At 34.6% G+C, this 24,986-nt stretch overlaps 1 protein-coding gene across 1 annotated transcript in view; it reads right to left on the minus strand.

The window, feature by feature from the left end:
• The window catches only part of LOC149485123 (putative carbonic anhydrase 3), a 404,335-nt gene that overhangs the window by 43,962 nt on the left and 335,387 nt on the right, over positions 1-24,986 (minus strand). The window lies entirely within an intron of this gene.

Consider the following 24,986-nt stretch of genomic DNA (forward strand, 5'->3'; position numbering starts at 1 on the left):
GAGGCAATTAAAAGGAATTTGAAGTCAAAATCGGCCTCACGGCTTCTTTGTTTTTTTATACATTATTAACTTTTTAAGCCTTCAAAGAACCTAACCACACTTTTTTTTATAACACACCTATACAATAAAAATAAACCAAATATCTTTAATGGAAGATTAAATAATAATAGTATCTAATTACATTTATGAAAGTTCATTCACGTATATAAATCTTAATTAAACATTCATTGCATCATTAAAACTTATAAATTAATGGCGGCGGTTCAAAGGTCTAGTTAATTAAGTTAGCAACGATTATGCAAGCTGAGCGGGATGATTTCTTTGTGAAAACCCTTTATGCCGTCACTGTAAATAAATGATCAAGCAAAAATTACTGAACACGGTTTCTTTATACATAAAGGAGGTTTTATGACTACCTGAAGCATTATCTGTGCTGATGCTTATTTGAGAAAAAAAATATATAATAATTAGTCATATTAAAATATTTTTCGAGTAGGTAACATACAAATAATATAATTTGTGGGAACTTTGGTCTTCAAATTATATGTTTTTGAAGTGAAACTTCTTTATCGGGGTTTGAAAAAAATTTAGTGAAACAGTGACATTTTTCTTATCCCTACCACGCGTGATTCGACGTATTTCTGTAAAGTTGCATATAGTAAATTATTTTTTGAAAAATAAGGTCATAACGAAGTTTCACTTCTTACGTGTGTACACTAGTACACGCACACATTTTTTTAAATTATAGTTGTCAGTTGTAATAAGGAAGTCGGCACCGTCTTAACATCATAACATAATTATGCACACTTAACATAAAAAATAACATACCTATCTCTGAATACGGAAAGGCTTAGCGTACACAAGTCAATTAAGCTTCAGTCAACGTCAATGCACAAAAACTTTAGATACATACCTTAAAGTAGTACCTACTGCTTCTGTTTAAAAATATGCCGAGGAAATTGTTGCTATCAAACATATAAATGTTTCCTTGAATTCGTATAAATTTTAATAAAGTAAAGGTAAAGGCTTGGTTAGACTAAATTAAGCTTTTTAAGTCATAAGCTTGGGTCATAAGTATTAACTTCAAAGTCGTTTTTGTTAACGAGGAGGAAAAAGCAGAGAATGTGGGATTTTTACCTACTAAAACCTCCTCGGTGGCCAAACCCAAAGCAGTTTTAGCAGGGACCCCGATCTCCTATTGAACGCATTATTATCCCACTTTAAAAGCTAGTAACTAGCTAGTAACATTTCTAATAATGGACCCACTTTTCTTAAGCAAAGTAGTTCTAGAGTCAAGTATCTATACTTACTAATTATACTATGATATGGCATAATAAATCACAGGAGTAAACCATGCGAATCGTGTTACGGTGTCAACTGTCAGGCTACGATTAATAAATTGATAATCTGTGGTTGCCTGTCACAATAATAATTATGTTAACAACGCCTATTAGTTATTAGTTTAATAATTACCAATGATTACTATTTGAGATAAAATAAAGCCGGCTACTCACATACCTGTAGCGGGGGTAATATTGGAATTACACCCTTAATTGGCTTCTCAATTGTGATGTGTATAGGCAAGCAGGGGCAATTTAGAGAAAAGCTGAAATTGCTCCAACCGCCGTACAACTGAGATTGTTCCAATATTGCCCCTGAGGTAGGTACGTGAGTAGCCGGCCTAAGAGCTAAAAAAATAATAGACCCACGTTCTCTAAAATATTGATTTCATGTGTTAAATAACTGAAAATAAAATTGTAAGTGAAAATACTGTAACAAGATTAAATATCCAATTAACTGAAAGACGTTTGTAGAAAGATAATCTCTCAATCTTAATTACACATAAAATTTGATAACAAAGGTAATAATCGTATCTCCATTGTTGGCTTTCAGTAACGAACACAAAATAAAGAAATATGTGTAAAATTGTGAACTTTTTTTGTCGTCGAATCACCGAGTATTGGATTCGATCCATTTTTTGTTGACAACCAAATGGAAATCCGTAGTGACAAAAAGATGACACTGAATGATTTGGGAAAAGTCGAAGATAAAATGTAAAACAAAATATTACATGCATAAATCTGGAATGCATATAAAATATTAAAATTTTCAGTACGTTTTGAATTTTATTAATCGTAATAGAATTACTACCGCAACACATTTTTAATTGTATTGATGATATACAAATGTTTGTTTAAACTATAGACAAAGCAAATATTTTTGATAGCACTTGAAAATGAAATTGTAATAAGTACTGATAATTCGTAAAATTTAAATGAATTAATATTTAGATCGTTTTCAAAGATCTAATTGAGATCTGTGATTTAACGATTAGTTTACTAGTATTCCCGGATATAGCTGCAAATGATGGTCAATTAGGAATTAATTGTTATGTACATGAATCAATTATAGATTAATTACAACATGGTATTAATTTACTCTGTCACGACCTGGTATGGAAGCTTTGACTTGATGCTACTACATAATAATATATAATATGACGTGATATCGGCTATCTAAAAGTAGGGCATGCAGAACCGAGTCCGGTTCCAAGTTTCTGAAACCCGGTTCCAAATCGAGCTCAGAACCGGGTAGAACCGGGTTACCCGGTTCTTTTATAATACCTCGGAAAAAAATACGAAATTAAACAAAAGTAATTACTGTAAAAGTACCTGATGGGCCTTTTATTTTACGCGGCATGCCTTATTTTATTACATTAATAAAGAAACAAAATTTCAATACTTCTCTTTATTTATCAGTTTTATAAAAGTACCCTATTATCATAATATCACATATAAACTTAAACCTTATTCATTAACTGCGAACTGTAAAGCAAAAAACCGGCCAAGTGCGAGTCGGATTCGCGCTCCGAGGGCTCCGAACAAACCTATTTTTTATAATGTTGTAACTTTAAAATTTATGTTTTTAGCAATTTTTTTCTTTATCTGTGTTATAAGACGTTACCTTTACCAAATTTAAAGGCTCTGTGTTCATGAGAAGTACCCTGTAGGTTTTGAGTCCCATGCGAATGTCGAAATTTGCGAAAATTTTCAGCATTTACGGCTGTATCTTTTGATGCGTTGGCTTGTGAGTTTGACTTTGAGCATCTTTGAGCATCAAGGGACCGAAGACTTGAGTATTCGATATAAATTTCAGCCTGATACCAAAAACAAAACATGACTGGATCATTATATAAAACAGTTAAATCAACAGCTTTTCAAATTCACGACAAATCTAGTTTAAATATTTCAGTAGCCTAATTTTTGTCATTTTCGAAGCCTAATTTTTTTTTGGTAATACAACCGTAGGAAACTCATAGCATCTAAGGTTCCAATCAACCAATCAGAGCCACGCTTGAGGCGTGGCACGAAAATTCGCGATGCACGTGAGTTTGACGTTGCCAGATAGAATAAATTTGTTAAATTATTGCAGCAAAATATAAATAATACTTTATATTTTAATATTTTGGTCGGAACCGGGAGAACCGGGTTTCATACTATTCAGACCCGGTTCTCAAGATCATCAAAAAACCCGGGTTTACCCGGGTTTTTCGGAACCGGGTAAACCCGGGTGCATGCCCTATCTAAAAGGTATCGTAACATTTTCATGTTCATTAATATTGGCGAATGGTAATAGAATTTATATTTTTTCATTTGTTATGAAACATTAAAAAAAAACATATTTTTGTTATACAGGGTGTACCAAAAAGTAGTGATGAACGGAAGCTGAGAGGTAGAAGACCTAGAGGGCTATCCGAATCACCCCCATGTATGTTATGCGATTTTTCGTATTTTCGGAGTTATGACGATTTTTTCAATTTTTCACCTATCGCCGAGTACGATGATATTTTCACTCATGCTGACGTCAATGATTGCGGAAGATGCTTGATTTTTTTTGTGTGCTAAGCTGAAAGATAGGCCAATTCAGTATGGTAACATTTACTATCGTTAGATCTTTGAATGGAATAAAAAAAAGAATTAAATGGCAAGAAAGATAAAATTACCCAGTATGTTCACCACTTCAAGGGCCCGTAAAAAAATAAAATCACATAAAAAAAGTTTTCCGTTTGACTTTTAAAAACTTGCTCTATCTGTCAGATAGCTACCCTGGAAATTTCATTTTATTATTCAGAAGGCTTCAATCGAAAAATTTAAATCTAAATGTGGTAAGTGCAAAAATTGAATTAACATGATGATCATTAAAACCAATAAATAGGTGTTTAATTACCAGAAATTTTTAAAATAACCCCGCTGTTGCTCAATGCAAGTGCGACATCACCGTAAAAACTTGTCTTTTAAATGTCTGAATGCCCTTTTATCATTTTTAATGGTTTCTTCTACTACTATGAATTTCCGGGTTATTTCGTCCAAATTGTGGCATTCTCTCAAGTAGCCGAGGTCTTTTTAATATTCCCATTGAAACAAATCAATGGGGTTTAGGTCGAGGGACCGTGGAGGCCAGGCTTTAAGGCAGGCTTCACCGGCGCATGCGCAGGCTGCAACGACCAATCCATCTTTCAGGGTATCTTTGCCCTTTAGCCTGGCCTGCACGGTCCCCGGACATAAACCCTATTGATTTTTATCCGTGGGGATACTATAAAGACGAGAGACTGCCACAATTTGGACGAAATAACCCGGAAATTCATAGTAGCAGAAGAAACCATTAAAAATGATAAAAGGGCATTCAGACATTTAAAAGACAACTTTTTACGGTGATGTCGCACTTGCATTGAGCAACAGCGGGGTTATTTTAAAAATTTCTGGTAATTAAACACCTATTTATTGGTTATAATGATCCTCATGTTAATTCAATTTTTGCACTTACCACATTTAGATTTAAATTTTTCGATTGAAGCCTTCTGAATAATAAAATGAAATTTCCAGGGTAGCTATCTGACAGATAGAGCAAGTTTTTAAAAGTCAAACGGAAAACTTTTTTTATGTGATTTTATTTTTTTACGGGGCCTTGAAGTGGTGAACATACTGGGTAATTTTATCTTTCTTGCCATTTAATTCTTTTTTTTATTCCATTCAAAGATCTAACGATAGTAAATGTTACCATACTGAATTGGCCTATCTTTCAGCTTAGCACACAAAAAAAATCAAGCATCTTCCGCAATCATTGACGTCAGCATGAGTGAAAATATCATCGTACTCGGCGATAGGTGAAAAATTGAAAAAATCGTCATAACTCCGAAAATACGAAAAATCGCATAACATACATGGGGGTGATTCGGATAGCCCTCTAGGTCCTCTACCTCTCAGCTTCCGTTCATCACTACTTTTTGGTACACCCTGTATATTAAAAGTAAATGATTGACAAACCTTTTATTTATTACTTTTATGTTTAAAATATTTGACGTATTATGCAAACATTTCCTAGAACTTGAAAATACAAATAAAAATAAGTCTATTGAATTTATCCATACTCTTTTATGTAATCAACCTACATTGTACATATTTATATAGAATACAATATTTTATAGATAAAACTCATTGTAAAGTCTGTATAATGAAAACAATCTACAAATCGGTATAATATTATTTTTTGTTGTACTATTATAGACTCTTGTGAAATCAACTGTATATATTTCGTCATGTAAAGTTGAAGTTTTTTTACATAACTATTGCAATGACCATAATATTTGAACAAAAAAACAACAAAGCAAATACAATACCCTACATATTATAATACAGTTGAACATATTATAAAAAAATATTAGCTTAAATGAAAAGACATTTCTTTAATTAAATTTACTTTTAAAACTACTCATAAATAAATAAATATTCCAGCATAGTTTGAGCAACTAGTTATAATTGAGAAAGTCCATAAGGGCTCATCCCTTTCCCTAGATCCCAGGGGCATTCAAAACACCCCGTTTCAAATTTAAACAATATTGGTATACTGTAACAATAACTCATTTATTATTAAGAGTTAAAATTCTCTAACCTTCAATTTATAGTTTAAGAAATTAGTTATGAATGTACAATCAAAGGACATTGTTCTGCGACCGTATATTTGACCGTTTAAGAATAAGCATTGCTGAAAAATAACCTTTAAAAAAATAATTTGAAAAAACACAGACACAGTCTCCTGCAAAGGGCTTAACATTTGCTAGTAAAGTAGGTAACAACTTAATCTTCTCCGTTTATGACCCAATTAATCTATATTAAACAAACTACTCATAGAAAGTAGTTTCAAACTACTTTCACTTAATTCCAATATTCTTAGAATATAGAACTTCCACGGTTCTGACCTATTTAAAGCCTGGATACTACTTTTCAATCTTGCTAAATGGTTTGTTTTTACGATCGTAAACACTGCTTGTTTTTACCTTTCACCATTATAATATAATACTCACTGTTCTTTATTACTTGATAGTGTCATCAATATTTTATGATGTAGTGTTTGATTTTACGCGAGAATAATAAATTAACCGTGACCACGCTCGCTGCAAAGTGCGAAACGTCGGTATAATAACATAACATAGTTAATAAATCGCGTTTAAAATCTGTTAAAATCTTTAATTTCTAACGTGCTGGCCACGGACAATTCGCTATAGCGAAAATTCGCGCGGCGCGACTGGCGGCGCGTCTTGCGAATGAATCAAATGTATGGAAATGTACTGGGCATGCCACGCGCAGCGGCGACCAGCGAGACGACCGGCGAATTTCCCCGAGCGAATCGCGCGGCACGACTAGCGATCGAAACAAATGTATGAGTTATTACGGCGCAGGCCACGGAGTCGAGCGGCAGACGCGGCGACTACTCCCGGAGCGAACTTAATTTAAAATAGTTTGTTTTTTTTTCGCGAAAATGGAGACGGAAGCTTTTATTGCAGAAATTCTAGCTAGACCAGCTATTTGGAAGTCTAGCCACCCGCAACATAATTTTTCATCATGCCTATATTTTTCATATTTTTGGTGGAATTCTCCGTCTGTAACACGATTTCTATTTAATTCGTGTACTCCACTATATCTTCCAAACATTAAATCTTGAGCAAAAAAGCTGCTACTCTCCAAACAACGTCGAGCTAACTTTGATAAAGCCATCTCGACTCCTCGTCTACACTGGTCGCGGCGGCGAACGCAACTGCCCGTGGCGTGCTTACCGCGCCGCGCGAATTGCCGCGCCGCCCGTCGCGCCGTCGGTCGCGCCGCCGGTGTCCGTGGCCAAGGTGTAAATGCGTTTGTGTTGTTGGCTTTGAAGCAACTATAAAACTATAATATTCTCGCTAATCTAGTATTACTTGAATGCGCAGAGATATACGTATTTTCTCCCTGAATAATGCATAATGTCAAACCAACGCAAACGCAAACAAACAGCAGATTGACTATAAATGCAGAACCTCAAAGCTAAATCACATCCCCTTACTATATTATTACAGGTGCAGATTTCAAAGTGTACGCAAAGGCTTTAACTGCATGTAGAATCGCATTCGCTATGCAAATATTAGCGTCATGAGCATTCCTGAGAATTCCTGTATCAACATTTGGAGCTGTCATTGGAATTTGAGAAATCAAATTGTTTATCACAGTATTTTCTAGTGTTTGATTTTACGCGAGTATTATACATTTACGGCGCGGGCACACGATGCGTTGCGGCGCCGCACCGCAAAGATTTCACCGTGTCAGTGGGCACACGAGCGGTGCGGCGCCGTAACGTTGTTCTGTCGCAGCGGCGTCGTAGCAGCGTTGCACAGCGTGTCCTTCCTTGTGATGCAAAACAACTGAGCGGTGCCGCTCCGACGTCGCACCGCATTCACCCCTCCCCGCCTCGTCTCGGTGGTTGCAAGTCCGGTGCGGCGCCGGAGCGCATCGTGTGACATGCCACAGATATTTGTATGTAAGACGACGCAGCGACACCGCTCCGGCGCCGCACCGCCGCCGCAACGCATCGTGTGCCTCCGCCGTTAGAAATTAAAGACTTTTTAACGGACGGTGGTCACGGGGAGACTCTCCCCGAGACAGTCTCCCCGTGACCACGCTCGCTGTTAAGTGTTCGAAACGTCGGGAAAATAATATAATGAATAAATCGCGTTTAAAATCCGTTAAAAAGTCTTTAATTGTTTATCACGTCAGATTGCTTTGGAAAAGTCGAGCCAACATGCATCGGGTATATAACATGCAAGAGATTTATATACTTTTGGAATATTACGTTTACTTGGTACTGAATATTGTTACGTTGGTGCGTTTAAAATAAGTTTCTATAGAAACAAGAAAGTGGTAATAGTTTATAAATGTCTTAAAGCCATTTATCTTGTTAATGAATTTTAGGACGTGCAGTTTGACTTTGCTAAGAAAACAGTGGCTACGATAAAATGCTAATTATTTTATTATATTAAGGTATTTATTATGATCTAGATATAATAAAAATGGTTGTTATTTAAATTGTTATGTAATATAACATTAAATAGGCTTAATTTAATTTACATCAAAAACTTACGGTTTTATTAAAAATACGCACATCAAATTTTCCCGCCCATGATTGCTCCACTCTATATAATATAAAAGCATAAAAATGAATAAATATTCAATGTATGTGCGATGGTTCGGGAGAGGTTTCAATAATCTACCGATAAAATATTCTGTAATGAAGTTGGTGGTTTCCCGGCGTCTGCTGTTTATTACATCTATGCATGTTTACCATAGTATTTCATCATTCAACGGTTTGTTTATGTAACTAATAAACTCGATACATATTTTGTATGTACATAATATGTGTAGCTCGTATCTTAATATGTATTTATATTAAGTACGAGTAAGAAATTGTTTTTTTTTATAATGCACTACCATAAATACCTAAAAATATATTAAAGCTGTACAGCAGTGGCTTCGTCTGTGGTGGACGGTCGAAGAATAGGCGTATCGAGAAACCTTCGTAGACATGCACAACACTTTCATCATTATTAACGATTCTATAAAGAACACGTCTGTATGTTCTCTATAGAATCGAAGAAACATTCATTTATACAAATAAGTACCTATCCTAAAAAATGTGCAATTTTAAGAGCTAATTGTACTAATTATACAAAAAAAAACAATATCGACTTGCAATGTAATTGGCCTTTCCTATAACGAAATCTGCAATGATTCACAAATTGCACAGTATTGGGTAGGTTAAATCTGATAGTGAAAATAGCCACTTAATTGCGAACGCAATTATGTTCCGGGAATTTCCAACTGAACCAACCTTTTGTAGAACTTACCTCCTGGACCAACTCTTTAGTATGGTGATTAGCGCATTGTAGTATCGTAATATGTAATAGGTATCCAAACTTCTAACTGCCGAATTTAGTCTATTCTTTTACCGAATTTAGAACTTTCTTGTTTAAGGTGATTGCTACGATCTGTTCCCAGCCAATGTCCCGCTAGATGGCGCTGAATTCTACATTTCTAGTTTATTTGAGTTTTTGCGTAATTGGAATAGTCATCAAACCTAGGAATAGTAATGGCGGTTACTGAATATTATATTTTATTGAAATATGTTATATCATTGCCTTAAAATCCACCCAATTCGGTAAAATACCGCGTTTTAACATCTGTCATTGCATACAGGGTCGTTTACACACACAGCCGTATACAAAAATGATAAAGATTTAACTCTAGATGGCGTGAATGTAAAGCGCGTCACACACGGTGAAGATACTACCTATAATATTTTATCTAATCTAGTAATATTTTATATTACAGTATCTTAAGGTATCCGGTATCAGCGTTCTGACCATCATTTTTCTTTTTTCGCTGTAGAACCGCCATCCTGTTACAAATGACCCACAAAGGAGAATGACCACGGGTGGTATCGGTAAAATTTTAGTTGTGCCACGTATTCGTTATATTGTTAATTCCTATTTGTATTTATAATGATCATAATATGTATCAATATTAAGTCTTAATTAAACCGGATAAATTGAAATAATAGTAAAAGTTTTTCTTTTGAAACATGTATGACTACGTATGGAATCGGTAAAATACTAGTTGTGTCACGTGTTCGTGATATTGTTAATTCCTATTTGTATTTATAATGATCATATTTATCACTATTAAGTTGTAATTATACCGAATAAATAGAAATAAAAGTAAAAGTTTTGTTTTGACACATACCTATATCTATCTCTCTTGCAAACGTCAAATGTCATAGTTTCTATTTGAAATGTCAAATGAATGTGTTCGACGCATTGTTCGATGTTATTTTGAAATAATGTTTAAATTACGATTTACTTTTCACATTTGTCTTGTAAATTAACCCTTAATAAGCCATGGGGATATTATTTTCCCACCTCGGCATTGCCCACAAATTAATTATTATTTTTTGTATTTTTAAAGATACGGTAAAATTTAAGGAACGCACCTTAAGATAGATAGTTCTTTTAATTTTTTTCTAGCAACACTTCTTTCTAAACGTCAACTGTGAATGTCAGTAGACAATCGAAGTAAAAAGTTCATTAAAACGACCGTTTTTTCCAGAAATTCAAGATAGTTTTTGGATCTACGCCCAGAAAAATTCCTGTAAATATGCAATTGTTTATAATTCGTAAAGAAGAACGTGTTATTTATCAAATATAAACAAAATAACGGACGAAAGCTGTTACTTCGGGTTATTTTTTCTAATTTAAAAAATTGTGGGAAATTAATACCATGTAGCCGTGCATGAAATCTTCAAGTGGGAATATATTTCCTTTTATCCTGTAAGGATACCAAGTAGGTATAAAAAGTAAAAAGTTGAGTAAAGTAAAAAGTAATTTAAAAATTCATACATATTCAATAAATAATAAATTTAATGATGCAATTTTATTTTTTGTCCCTGTGTTAAAATCGACGAGTAAAGACGCGGGCAAAAGCGGCAAAAGTGGGAGATTATTTCCCACATGTATGTTCATGGATATAGGGAAATAATTTCCTACAAAACATAACTTTTAATGGTTATAGGGAAATAATACCCCACCGCCAAAAAAACCTTTAAGCTACCCAATATTTTACTTTTTAATAATTTACTGTTTAATCTCGATATAACCCCGTACTGATGTATTAAAATAAACTTGTTTGAAGTCATGGCCGATTAAGGGTTAAAATATTACCTATGTAATAAATGTAAAACTTAACGTTCATCGTTAGTTTAAACTCGAGTAGTTTTTTGAAGTGTTGAATAAAACTATTGTTTTATTTTTATTGTCGCGAACTGCGGCTTATTTACATAAAAACTTTAATCATATCTAAAAGTACTAACATCATATTTCATCTTGACACAATAAGTTTGATTGCGATACCAAGTGCCATAGTCACTTGGGCAATCTCCTGTGGTTTTCATTTTTCTGTATGGGTAGACAAAACTTCAAAACGCCACCTGCTACGGTTTATATTATGAACGATTAGCTTTCTGCCCGCATTTTCAAAAAAAAACCCGTATAGTTCCCGTTCCCGTGGGATTTCCGGGATAAAACCTATTCAATGTGTCCAAGTTACGTTCTATATGTGTGCTAAATTTCATTGTAATCGGTTCAGTAGTATTTGCGTGAAACACACACATACACATCCTCACAAACTTTCGCATATCATGCTGATCCAAGCATTTTCACTCAAAACTAATATCACTAATGATTTGTAAAAGTAAATTATTTCAATATACATTTCATAACCAACAAGTAAGAATAATTATTCATACAACAACAAATCAAAAACACTATTTACTATGGAATAAAAACCAGGAAGGTGAAAAACATATTTACGATTTCGATGCACTCGACTTTTAGTAAAATAATAGATAAAAATATTATTATGGTTTTGATTACAGACATATCTGTGGTTTTGATTTTAGCTACTTGTATCAGAAAGCTGCGTATTCAATGCACGTCGGGGTCCCTCAACTGTGGAGGAAGGAAGGTAGAATACCTCCATCGAATAAGTAAAGTTTCTCGACATACTCGATTTGCCGGCCGGCCTCAATGAAGATTGTCCGAAAGTTGTATATGTGCTCTGTAACGAAAAAATTTCGCTAGCGCGATTCAGAGTGAGGTGTCGTACAATATACCTAATGAAGTTTTTCATCTTTTTATTTTACTGCAAATCTACATCTACATCTACACTAATATTATAAAGAGGAAAACTTTGTTTGTTTGTTTGTTTGTTTGTTTGATTGTAATGAATAGGCTCATAAACTACTGGACCGATTTTGATGAAATTTGGCACAGATAATCTTTAGACCCTCAGAAAGAACATAGGCTACCTTTTATTGCGAAATATGTACCACGGGCGAAGCCGGGGCGGACCGCTAGTACAAAATAAAAATTAAACAATGGTAATGTAAATATTCTAAACAAACTACTACCAAAATACAATTAGAACAAAAATCATTTGCCTGGTTGATTTCACCCAGAGGCCAGAGGCGGCTCGTGACAAAATTGTATGGGTTGAACACCCACCCTTGAAATAAAACAACGAAAATACAATAGCGTAGCGGGATAATTTATTACAAAAAAAAATGAGCACCACATTTTATAAATGTCTATAACACTAAAAATTACAAAGTACAGGCTATTTCAAAACGAATTCAATGATTATCAATAATTAGTAAATCACCGAATTTGCATTCGCGAGCGTACCTACGCGTAGGTATCCATAGTGTTTGTCTAAACTTATGTATGTATTTGAGTAGTTAGCAGCATATAATATTCTGAATTTCTGATCCATGCCTATTCACTCAAAACTAATAACATTGATTGATTGATTATTATTACTGATTGATTACACTATTGATTTGTAACAGTAAATTATTTCAATAGGTATTTGAACATTTCATAACCAACAAGTAAGAATAATTCGTATGCAAGATACAATAACAAATCTAATACACTATTTATTATTTTATTATATTTCACTATGTGAAAATAACCAGGAAGGTGAAAAACATATTTACGAAAACAAAGTAACATATGGTTTTGCTATTAGCTATCAGGAAAAAAAATCGTATTGGAACAAAAGAAGGATTGTAACTGAATTAGGTAATTAGGTATGTTTGTTTCTGGGTGCACCGTTTTCGACGACGCGACGGCCGACGCGTGACGTAAACGGAGTAGGTACCTACTTTGCTAAAACAAACTAAGTAATAAAATTGTGTGTCTGTCTGAAAATTCGCTAAAGCATATTTTACCAATGTTTGCAAGTTTGTGATTACTTTGATAGTTTATCGATTTATAATAATTGTATACTTATATCATTGTTTAAAAATATTCAAACACAATATGATATAGGTACTGATTTATCACTGGTTTCAGTGATGAACTGATGAGTCAATGTTAGCCACAATACTAATCACTTTCGTCATACATGTGTATGTTACTATGATTGATGTGATTTGCAATGTGGTGAAATTTCATAAAAATCACGGGCCAATTTTTTGTTTTGAATCCCACCGAAAATACATATATATGTATTACTAATTGCGTTATTAGAATAATTAATTACTATACCCACGATCAATTATTACAATTTACAATATAGTCTCAAATGCATACTAGAGAAATATTGCAATTTGAATCAATTAAAATGCATAGCATACAAAAATAAATTCACAACACAAGAAATTCCGCGCGCAAATCATAGCGCGTGTCAATGAAATCAAGAATGTAATTTTATATCAAGCCGACGACGACGCCGAACTAAAGTACCTACAGTACCATTTACCTTCAGTGTACAATACAGTTTACAGACCTACGACGGACGAACAATAATGAGTAATAAATTGTTTACAAAAAAAAACATAGTTTCTAAGGTCATTAGTTTTATTTTATTTTATTGTTATTTTCTTTGAACGATTGGAAATGAAATTACTCAATTATTACACATAGAACTTTGATTTATTAGAATTATGCGAATTATGTTTAAGATAACGAACGCGAATGCATGACATCTAGCGCGTCAATGTCTAAACATCACCATTCGTTTAGACATTGACGCGCTAGATGTCGTGCTTTATGTCGTGTTTCGCTTGGCAAAAGTCACGCACTCTACTGTAGAAGCAAAGAGTACTATAATAATACGTGTAGAAGTGTCAAATTTTGCCGGTATTTCACTGTTGTTTTTCTAAGTAAATAATGTAAGTTATTGATTAAAAAGGTCGAACGCGGACACATTTCATTGTAGAGAAGTGATAAAATGATTAGTTTTAAAGAAATAGTGTCTGTGTTAAGTGTTTAGTCGTCATCAAAAATGTATGGAGGGACGGTCGGAACATCCACCTTAATAGCACGTATGCTATTAAACGAGAAATGTATTTATGTGATATTATATAATGTATTGTCATTAATTTATAATCTTTTGTTCTTTTATATGAAATTCTTAATTCAAAGCTACATGGTCAGATAAGGGTTATACGCTTTTGGAATAAAAAGGTTTAACAACGCAACGTTAGTAGTCGAAAGTTAGTAGAAGAAGTTCAGTACGTATATTATTTGAGTTATTAGATTATTCGAATCGATAGTATGCATATTATTGTTTGCAGTGAACATATTTTCCTGCATACATTTCACAAACTCTAATTAATTTGGCGGTTGTAATTATTCGATTCTATGTAGAGCGCATTTTCTTCTCGGTAAGTTTTGGGATTGGAACTTATTTATAGTAGTAGTAGTAGCAGGAAAGTGTTCCTTAAATACTACGATTGTTAAAGAACTTGAAAACAAACGTTATACCAGTTATAATAAATAATAGTTAAAAAAAAAACTAAAAAACACGCTTTTTGCAAATTGAAAAATGGAATAATTTTATCAAATTAGTGTATTGTCATCGGTCCTCAATATATCTACAAAGTTTGAACGAAATCTGGCCGTTTAAAGTGGGTCAAAATCGCGCCCGAAGAAGTCGGTTACAAACAAACATACAGGTGAAGCTAATAAAAAGCGTGTAAAAATAGTAGTAGTTACAAGGTCTACTTACTAGATATTATTATTAAATCAGAGTTCAAATAAGACATTAGATAAATCTAAATTATCACAAATTATATTCCATGAAATAACTCCCAAGTGGAGAGAATAGCGGCGTTTTACCTGAAATAAAACGCATATTAAACTACTTACCTCACTGGAAGCTTATTATTGAGAAGGCACTTCCGTTTCCGTCGATTTCTACCAGTTTCGTACCATATTCCCCTCCATTTTACATCTATAGTGGCGACACCTGGCGGCCGCGCGCCTTTTTTGTGTTTACGATTTGAGCACCGCGCCATTTTACCTCATTGGCTCTATTTCACCAGGCAGGAGTAAAAACTAAGCTTCCAGTGAGGTAAGTAGTTTAATATGCGTTTTATTTCAGGTAAAACGCCGCTATTAAACCACTAGACCGTCACTGGAAGCTTATTATTGAGATGTGTTTGTTATCGCCTGGTGTTGCCACTAAAAAGGGGAAGACATAAAAAATACCAACGCCAATGTGATTCAATGAAAAAACTATTTCAATAAAGAAATAAATTTATTTCATAATTTTAACAAAGTAGGTTAATATAATAATCACATGAATGTTTGTTATAAACATAAGAAAAAGAAATCAACACTTGACCGTATACTAATTAACATATTGGATAACATAAACATTTAAACAATTTAAGGTAAACATACTCTGCTATTTAATTAATAGGAACAAATAATTGTGTAATATTTTCAGAATTAGAATTTTTCATTACTTCCCGTCTATAAAACTTTTGGAATGTATTAGCCGAACGCCAATTACCTCTGGCTAAGATATCCTCCAGGGAATTATTGTCCAGCCAACTTTTTGAAGCAACAGCGGCTCGTACGCTTCCTGGGCTAGCTATAATCTTCGCTTCCTTAAACAAAGTTTTTACCCAGCCGGCTATCACGGTGCGTGATGCAGGTTTCGCTTGCCCCCGAGTAGTAATAAATAAATTATCTGTTTTTGCAGCTGAGCGTCTATCCTGCAAAGCTGTTATAGTCTGTTCAATCCAAAAAATTGGATTAAGCTTATGATTTTCGTTATTCAAAAATATTCTCCAACCGGATTGAGTATAATTACAGCTGTCTGTTTTTGAACCAAAACGTGGCCAGAATATTACACTATCCTGGGATCTAATATAGTGATCAGCATCTATTGTAAGAAGAGTTAAATCATGTATGCGCCTGCCTGAACATAATAATAATAAAATAGCTGTATGACGCGCTATTTGAAATGTACTATTAAAGTCTATTTCGTAGTTCTTTAGGTAATTCAAGAGTGTACTAACGTCCCAAACTGGCGGTCTGATGGGCTTTGTAGCCCTAAGTGAAATTGATTTTAAAATATGTTTAACTAGACTGTGCGAACTTAAATGACTGGATGAATCAGGGTTACAGAGTGTTGAGACTACCGATTTGTGTAAAAGAATCGTATTATATGATAATTTGTGAATCAAACATAAATCTGATAGAAATTGGGCTAGTTGTGACCCCGTGGGATTTTTAGAATCAATCTGTTTCGAATTAGACCATGAAACCCAACGTTTCCAAGCAGCCTCGTAAGTCTTAATTGTGGATTTTCGCCAGGAGCCTTTAAGCAACGATATTTGATCTGTGGTCCAATTTTCTACTTCCTCGGTCCACCCCCACATTTCCAAACCTCCAAAATTATTTCCCCTACTCGCGGTGGTGGAAGCCCTGTCGACGTGTCGACTAGATACTTCTGTAGGTCTGTTAGAGTCAACGGTGGCGCTAAGGCTCGCGCCTTCAGGTCTGCGCGCCAAAACACCTGTTTCCACCGAGGTGTTATCAATAAGTATATTCCCGTCGACTGGTTTAGGTGAGTCAAGACTTTTGGCATAAGGAAAGGTGGAGGAAAGACCCATGCAAGTGGAAAGTTCCACGGGGCACTGAAGGCGTCGTGAAAACAAGCCTTTTGATCCTTCAAATCTCGAGACACATAATTGTAGACTACATGCGCCGTCTCCGATGCAAACAGGTCTACGATTGGAATCCCCCACTTGGCAAATACTTTGTTTGTACAGGCTGGCAAGAGGTGCCATTCTGGAAGACACCGATGACGGGACAGATGATCGGCCTGACTGTTGAATTTGCCTGGGATATAGTGAATGCTCATGTGTATCTGGTGCTGGTCCAAGATATTGAAAATCTTGTACGTTATTTCCATCAACGCTCTTGATCTCGTGCCTCCTTCCTTGCGTAAGTAAGCAACAGTTGACTTGCTGTCGCATTGTATGAGAACCGAACTGCAATACAGCACCTGAACCTGACTTTGGAGAGCATATAATATCGCTAACATTTCCTTCTGGTTGCAGTGCAGGCTTTGTTCCCTCTGCGACCAGGTTCCCGAGACCGTTACATTGTTCATTTGTGCTCCCCAAGCTTGATCGGATGCATCTGTGACTAAGAAGTGCATCGGAGGAGGGTAATGTAGCGGGCTTGCAGAATGACAATTCTCCATCCACCATTCTAACTCTTTCAATACCTCCAGAGGAAGTGGATAGGGCTTCGCCGTTAGGTTCGGTAGAGAATTCATGAATTGTAACAGCTGACGATGCATGAGCCGACCCCTTGTTACAACAAAAACTGGCAAAGTTTAGTAATCCTATCAGTTTCTGAAGTTCCTTCAGGGTCGCGGTTCGCTGTTCGAGCATCCGGGTTACTTTTCCCATTATTCCGATCGCTTTTTCTCTTGGCAAAGATTTTAAGTTGTCCCAGGGATCCCATAGTACCCCTAAAAATTTTATGCTTTTCTGGGGGTTCAAGACAGACTTCTTTCTGACTTTGAAGTTTACTAGCCATCCTAGATTCCTTAAGACTTCCACTGTGAGATCGACATGCTCGCGCAGCACGTCTAAATTTTGATTTGCCAGAAGGTAATCGTCGAGATACACTACTATCCGTATCTTCCATCTGTCTCGCAACATTTGTGCCACCCAATTTGTAAGTGTCGCGAAGGTTTTGGGAGCTGTGCTTAACCCAAACGGTAGGCATGTCATTTCTAGTAGCTCTTGGTTGTATATTAGGCGAAGGAAGCGCCGATGAGACTTCTTTATGCTCAGATGAAAATAGGCCTGGGACAAGTCTATTTTGCAAAGCCAGTCGTGGGGTTGCAAAAAATCTGATATTTTGTTCATATTTATTAATCGGAACGGTTCTGTTAATACATATTCGTTTAGCGCCTTCAAGTTGAAAATGGGACGAACTGACCCGTCCTGCTTTGGCACCAGAAATAGATGAGATATGAAGCTTTTTGATTTTGTCGCTACTTTTAAAATTCCTTGCTTTTTCATGTTTTTTATGATAAAAGACATTTCCTTCGAGGTCGGAGTGTGAAATGGGCCTCCGTTTACATTTGGATAGCAAAGGGGTGGCTTTCGAAAAAATGGTATGCGATACCCCTGAATTAACTTTAAAACTATTTCTGGTGCTCCCATTTGTTTCCACTTTGATTGGTAGTGCGCTAATTGACCCGCCTGGAAATGTTTCGAGTCATTGCCTGTACCGTTTTTGATGGGACTTCGTATTCTTAGGAGCCTTTGTGCGTCCTTGGTATCCTGCACGATCCGGCCGCGAGCCTCGGCTGTGAAACGAATTCCTTGCTCTAGAAGGCTGTTGCACATTTGTGGACTGTCCTCTACTTGAAAAGTAGGCATGATTATATCCACCCCGCGAGGGTGGGTTGTTACCAACATTTCTGGCTGTTGGTACACCGGATTCTCGAAAGGTATTTTGAGTTCCACGCGATGGAACTGCTTGCTTCCGCATGCCGAGCCCCCGCGAGGGGCGGCTGTTAAAACGGTCGGATCTACTTTGGGAGTAACCCTCAGTTTTTGGAGGCCAGAAAACCTTTTGAACTCCTCCTGCTCTCTCCAAAGTAGACGTAAAGCGCTCAGCCTCGAAGATGTGTGTAACTGAAGGTGGAATCCGATTAAGGGAGGCTTTGACTAAAGGATCTCGGACATGACTCGTTACTGCTTCGCGTCGCATTTCAAGAGCCTCAGCTCGATGGCCACAGACTAATTGTAAGATATCGGAGGATATTTTATGAAACTCACCCTTGTGAAAAAGTTCCTCAATCTTTAAGTTCAGATTAACAAAATTAACCTCTGTCTCCTTAGCCCAGGACAGAAGGCAACGGATGCTTTCTTGAAGGGTTTCTTTCTGCTTCAACACACAATGTGTTACCGCAGCAAAAGCTTTTTCAGAGTGGGCTAGGTGACGTAAGGTATCGTACCTTTTGACCTCGTCATTTGTTTCGAGGTCTATGAAACCTGGAGTAGTATTATATGCCTTTTGTGTGTCAGAATATCTTACATCCGACCACGTGGTATTACCTAGTTGCTGGACATCGACCAACATTTTCAAAAAATTATCGGGTGTATTTGGTAAAACTGGGTCCTTTAATTTAGTTTCAATGTTAAAAGTAAAATCCCCACGTGGATTCAGAATTCCGCTATCAGAAACTACGTCTTCGGTTTTAGGTTGATTGTTATAGAGATCTCCACTAACTCCAGAGAAAATAGATACGTCATCGCGGCCAGTTGTACCAAAATTACCCCTTTCGTTGATAAAATTGGAAACGATATTTTGTAGCTCACCCATATCCTCAACTAGCTTATCCATCCTAGGATCGTGATGGTGGGAACGCCGTGATTTCTTACGGCGATGACGGCGTGATCGCTGTTTACCGCTTGCGCCGCTGCTTGAAGAGCTGCAGCTCGATGAATCACTCCGCCTACGCTTGCTCGGCCCAGCAACCGCTTGCGGCTCGGAATCCAGAGCCGAAATATTGTCCATTCTAAGAAAGCAAATTTATAAATATAAATTATCTAATATTTATAAATTATCCCGCTATAAACTGTTATTGTACATTTTATTCTGGTAGAATTTTCAATCCAAATTAATAATGGTCATAACTAATTAACTACTTAAAAAGTTCATAATATCTTTAGAAAAGGTCGGTTAAGAACATATTATTTTTATTAATTCGATGTAGGTAGACATAACTTGACCTATTTATAACTCAATCTTAAACTAGATATAATTAAGCATGTGCTTCTTTAAAAACGTTATTATAAAGCAATATCTTTGTATATTATGAACAGATTATTGTTTATTCTAAGCAATACGAACGGTAAATCCGTTAAATCGGTAAATACGTTAAATACACCTTGAACAAAGGAAAGGTAAAAAACTACGCATTTATAATATTAGTAGGATATCTTTATATATTATGACCATATCATCGTTCAATCTAAGGATACGAACGGTAAAACCGTTAAATATATATCCTTTGAACAAAGAAAGGGTAAAATTACTTACAGTTTTTCGTATTTAACACTTGTTAACACCACACTTTATAAGTAATACTATTAAGGCAACCTTTGCAGATTCAGTTGGGAGTAGTCCTCAGTTTCTGCTCACAAGTTGCCTCGACGGAAAACGAAACGCCAATGAGGTAAAATGGCGCGGTGCTCAAATCGTAAACACAAAAAAGGCGCGCGGCCGCCAGGTGTCGCCACTATAGATGTAAAATGGAGGGGAATATGGTACGAAACTGGTAGAAATCGACGGAAACGGAAGTGCCTTCTCAATAATAAGCTTCCAGTGACGGTCTAGTGGTTTAATAAATAATTTATAATAATAAAGCTCAAACACAGACCGTCTAGAGGTCTTCGTTTCTCAAGGATACGGTCCAATGCTGTAGTACTTAAAAATACTTTTGGATATTTCAAAGTCTTTTTCATATAAGTATTTCATTAGCATTTCATTAGTATTAAAACGACATTTTTTTATAAAGTACATGTATTTTTCAGAACTCTAAAGTTAGCGTGGTTAATCACTTATAATACCACAAGAGCTTCAAAATTATCGGGTATTTTCCGATAGGTTCGTTGCAAACAAATGAAGGAGTCAAGTTTTTAGTCAAGGTTAAAAAATCACGAGCGCGAAGCGCGAGTGATTTTTCCTGAAAAACTTGACGACTTTATTTGTTTGCAGGGAACCTTTAGGGAAATGCCAGATAATTTTGAAACTCTTGTGGTATTCGGGAGATTATTTTTCCGTCCCAAATGTCGGCCAATAATTTCACAATTGAATTGAACCTGTCAGTTTGACGTCAACGACCAGAGAAAATTTTCAAAAAATTATCAGTATAATACCATGTAGGCTGTACCACGTGACGTCGAATGGTGCAATTCTATTGGTCGATATTTGGGTCGGAGAAATAATCACCATAATTCCGTGGTCATTCACGTTATAGTAAAAAAATGCGACAAGTAAAAGTGTACAGATTTTCCTTGTTTTCATCTTTAAAAAAATACAAATAAAAAAATAGTTTTTATATTTTTGACTATTCCACTTTCATATATTTTCCACTTTAACGTGTAATCCTACAGAACTATTTGTAAACCTCGCTAACAAGGCAAATTGATAACAATGTGTTTACAGGTAGAGTTTAAAATTGAATATCAAATAACATAATAATATATTATGTAGAACTCGCACGTCCAAGTTTTAGAACTGCACATTGTGAGCGAAGCCTCGCAGAAACAGGTGGGAGTAACTTTTCAATTTTCTAACTGAAATTTTGACTGGAATAAAATATTCCGTCTAAATGTTTGTGCGAGCTTTAAAAATGTTATCTTATAATCTTTTTGGAATTTAAAGCATACCGCTTCAAAAATATTTTTATACGATAGGAGTTTTAATTGGTGAATAGCAACATTACGACAGTTTAAAGTTATTACATATTATGATTGCATGTAATCCATGAGTACCCCTCATAGGATGTGTACGATAAAAAATTGTTTTGTTTTATATTTTCTTTAATTTATAATGATTTTCCTAATTTAATTTGAAACGTATTTTTTTTAATTTGAAATGTAATTTAAAACGTGCACAAGAAACAAAAAAATTTAATCACTCAATACCTCGGAAAAAAAATCTATCCACACTCTCAGATTAGCATAAATTAAAAAAAAGTTCGATATAACCATACAATGATACAAGGGCTGTAACTGGTCTTGTCGTCCATACATCGATAATGAGAACGTGCTCAAAACACGTCTGCTCCAGCGCTAACAAAGAAATGGCCACTTAACACATAAAGCATCCGTTTTGTTACTTTCTTAGTGCTTTACTCTTAGTTTACTCACTTATCGCGACGTTTTCCTTGACACGCTAAAGCCTTGGAGTTTTATCTAGTTTTGACTATGAGGACATTTTTAAAGAGCACTGTTTCTGGTTTATGAGAGGATTTTAATTAAACAGTCGACGATATTTTTTAAATTAAGCTTTGTATCTACAAATAGTTGTTAATTAAATTAAGAATGGAATCGATTATAACAAAAAAAGAATAAGTACTTAGTACCTACTTACTTTTTTACATAATAAGAGTGATAGACATTATTGAAATATCGTTTTGAATTATAAAGATTTGCTTTGCGTGCAGGATACCTACGTTATATAATTAAAATCGATTGCAGCATGCATTGTTCCTTTGTATCAAAGTTTCCGTGCGTTTTGATTCATATCAGTTTACTTTCATACTATATTGGACAGTTTTCAGTTAGTTCGCCGAAGAAAACAATATCGTGGTTGTTAGATGCTCGAAGCACTTTCTACCAAACTAAAGCGATTTGTAGGAGTACGATAGGAAGTATTAGATTTTTTTTATTTATAAAGGTCAATAACCAAAACTTGATAACAAACAATATAGTAGGTGAATTAAAATAATTCTATTTACTCTACAATTTCAAACACATTTAATAGCAAATTTTCTAAGGTTAAAATTACATAAAGTCTAGTTTGTATCTTAATACTGTTTATTATCATGTTCAGATTATTATTTAATTCCAAAGCATTTATGAGCTTCATAATCTATTCTAATTATTATTTAATTCCAAAGCATTTATGAGCTTCATAATAATCTAAGTAATCTTAAAGTGATTATACCGTGTAATAATTATATGGAAACCCTTCATTTAATATTAATCTTCTATTATAATAAATTTGACTTTAAAACAGAATATTCAACCTGTAATTAATCGTAAAGCGTCTGTCTCGAAAAATCAAAAGCAATTAATCATTTTTGCTTTATTTGTTTTATTTTTGGGAATTATTCGCCAAACCAAAACGTACTTCAAACAAGAATAGGATATATTATTTGATTTTTGGTTTTCCATCTGTAGTATTTGAATTCCAGTCAATTTCATTGATTCATTTTAATATGACTGAGCTTATTTCAACCGTAACACGATCTTATAACAACTCATTTAATCTTTCAAATATATAAAATGTTCTCGTTTAAATAAGTAATTTGGATTACGCAAGATGAATGAAGAACAAAGCTTTTTAATCTGCCTTTTATTCACGGATCTTCCGCTGAAATTTTACGTTCATTTTCTAATTATTATTTCATTATTCCAACTTAAAATGTTGATGTATTTATCAGTCTAATTACGCACACAATTTAAAATAAATAATTATATAGAAGAAAAGAAACAGAAGTAAAGCTTCGTTTAAATATTTACGGTTAAGTTTCAGAAACTCTTCGTTCTTCTTTTAATATTATATGATTGTAATAAATATTGTAATGGTACATAAAACTGTTAAATAAATAAATAAATAAATAACTCTTGTATGTGATCTACACAATTTGTTGTGTACGAAAGTCAAAAGAACTTTAGTTCATTGGTACGTGTTATGATTGATTTGGGGAGTTACAAATTGGAACAATATTCAATTTCTCGAAGAAAATGTGTTGCCAAGTTTGTTCGGTAAGAGCGAAACTTCCTCAACTATTTATGAACCTTAAAAGATAACGGTAAAATCCCGGCAAAGTAGTACTTATCTAGTTTACCCTTTGTGCCTTGTGCCGGTTATAGGCTGTGAGCTTAATACGATAATGACTATTCGAGTGGATAGATAAACTCTTTTTGTTTTTGCTTGTGTATTTTAAGCGTGGCTATTAGAATTTACAGTGTGCATGTTCAAACCCAATATTTCTTAATACCTCATACATTATTTAAAATCTAATTTGATACCAGATATTAAATTCTATTCGGAAAAGTAATTTATAAATGTTTGTTTGTATAATTAGGTGAAATCGAGGATTTAAGTATAGTATTCACGGATGTTTAAAACTAATCCATGCTTTATATTTTATTGCCATATTAATCCATTTAAATTTTGCTAAAATAATGGGTTTAGTGAAAAATAATATAATTTATTCTTTCATGTTTTGGAACAAAAAGGTTTGTACAAAGGGTGGATACATTCCAACGAAGATATTAATATAGTGCACAAAATGCAATAGGAATTTATTTAATATGACTGTGAAATTCCATTTATTTCATTTTATACGAGTAGGCAATATTCATACAGTTGTGGCGTGGAAAGAATCATGGGTATTTAAGTCTGGTTCAGTTAAACAATTTATGAAATTTATATGAATAATTCCATGAATTTACTTTAAGCTGTATTAAAGCGATTACTCTCAATAAAATATAAATTAATCCAAATAAAACACACATTTAAAAACAAAATTGTCTTTATTATGGAATAAAAAGGTACAACAATTTTGAAATACTACCAACTAAAAGCCTTAATTTTCGGGGATTTCATAATGGACAATCCTTGTCATATACATGACATAAAAATGGCATAGAAAATGGTGACCTTATGATACAGGTTCTGTTGCGTCAAACCTTTGTCATATATATTAAAGGGTGCTTCATATTAAGTCCACTTTATAATATTTTGAGGGTTACCTATCTTAATCTCGAATTTTAATATTCCGAATATCATAATCCAGAAAACGTTTGGACATTTTTTCATAACCCCGAATTTTAAAATTTCGAAGTTTTGTTTGCCATATAATCGCAACTCCGAATTTCATTTGCCCATTTCTTTATTTGTTCGACGTTTTACAATCCAGACGAATGAGTTCCAGACATACGAAATCTAAATGCACAAAATCCAGATGACCGTAATCCATATGCACGAAAGCCAGATTTTT

This window comes from Colias philodice, chromosome 10, assembly GCF_061535455.1.
Source record: "Colias philodice isolate Cphi_HAF_F1 chromosome 10, ilColPhil1 Martin Lab GWU primary, whole genome shotgun sequence".
Classification (NCBI taxonomy): Eukaryota; Metazoa; Arthropoda; class Insecta; order Lepidoptera; family Pieridae; genus Colias; species Colias philodice.